At 49.6% G+C, this 948-nt stretch overlaps 1 long non-coding RNA gene across 7 annotated transcripts in view; it reads right to left on the bottom strand.

Moving 5' to 3' along the window:
* LOC108510293 overlaps nucleotides 1–948 on the bottom strand; it is a 28,150-nt gene that overhangs the window by 18,513 nt on the left and 8,689 nt on the right. For 3 of the 7 annotated variants that reach the window (XR_001878778.1, XR_001878776.1, XR_001878782.1), the window contains exon 2: nucleotides 281–942. This is a non-coding gene — a long non-coding RNA (uncharacterized LOC108510293). The remainder of the gene's footprint in view (nucleotides 1–280; nucleotides 943–948) is intronic. The other 4 variants (XR_001878781.1, XR_001878779.1, XR_001878777.1 and 1 more) reach the window with 3 other exon arrangements.

The raw sequence follows: 948 nt of genomic DNA, 5'->3' as shown, positions 1-948 counted from the left end.
TAAATTTTCCAGGAGGTGGGACCGGCCATTGCAGTGCAGTACAGAAAAAAGGGAACAGCAGCTCTTTCTACCAGGAAAAAGGTCTGTAACCTTTGGTTTGAGGTGCAGTTCTGGGACAGCCTGGGCACTTCTTGAGCAGCAAGACCTTTCTGTGGTGGACCTTTTGTCTGGAAGGTATCTTCACCTCGATTCTTTTTTTCAGGAGGTGGGATCAGCCATTGCAGAGCAGGGCAGAAAAAAGGGAACAGCAGCTCTTTCCACCAGGAAAAAAGTCTGGAACCTTTGGTTTGAGGTGCAGTTTTGGGACAGCATTGGCACTTCTTTAGCAGGAAGATCTTTCTGTGGTGGCACCTTTTGTCTGGCAGGAATCTTCATTTCCGTTCCATTTTCCAGCAGGTGGGACCGGCCATTGCAGCGCAGGGCAGAAAAAAGGGAGCAGCAGCTCTTTTTAGCAGGAAAAAAACTCTGGAAGCTTTGGCTTCAGGTTTAGTTGTTGGGGAAGCCTGGGCACTTCCTGAGCAGGAAGACCTTTTTGTGGTGGCACCTTTTTTCTGGCAGGAATCTTCATTTACGTTCCATTTTCCAGGATGTGGGGCCCGCCATTGCAGCGCTGGGCTGAAAAAGGGAACAGCAGCTCTTTCCACCAGGAAAAGAACTCTGGAGGCTTTGACTTCAGGTGGACTTGGTGCAGCCTGGGTACTTCTTGGGCAGCAAGAGTTTTCTGTGGTGGCACCTTTTGTCTGGCATGAATCTTCATTTTCCCTCAATTTTTAAGGAGGTGGGACCGGCCATTGCAGCGCAGGGCAGAAAAAAGGGAACAGCAGCTCTTTCCACTAGGAAAAATATCTGGAAGCTTTGGTTTGAGGTGCAGTTTTGGGACAGCCAGGGAACCTCTTGAGCAGGAAGGCCTTTCTGTGGTGGCACCTTTAGTCTGGCAGGAATCTTCAT

The sequence above is a fragment of the Lepidothrix coronata genome, unplaced genomic scaffold (genome assembly GCF_001604755.1).
Source record: "Lepidothrix coronata isolate B3197 unplaced genomic scaffold, Lepidothrix_coronata-1.0 Scaffold614, whole genome shotgun sequence".
Lineage (NCBI taxonomy): Eukaryota > Metazoa > Chordata > Aves > Passeriformes > Pipridae > Lepidothrix > Lepidothrix coronata.
This window is presented reverse-complemented; position numbering and strand designations above follow the sequence as displayed.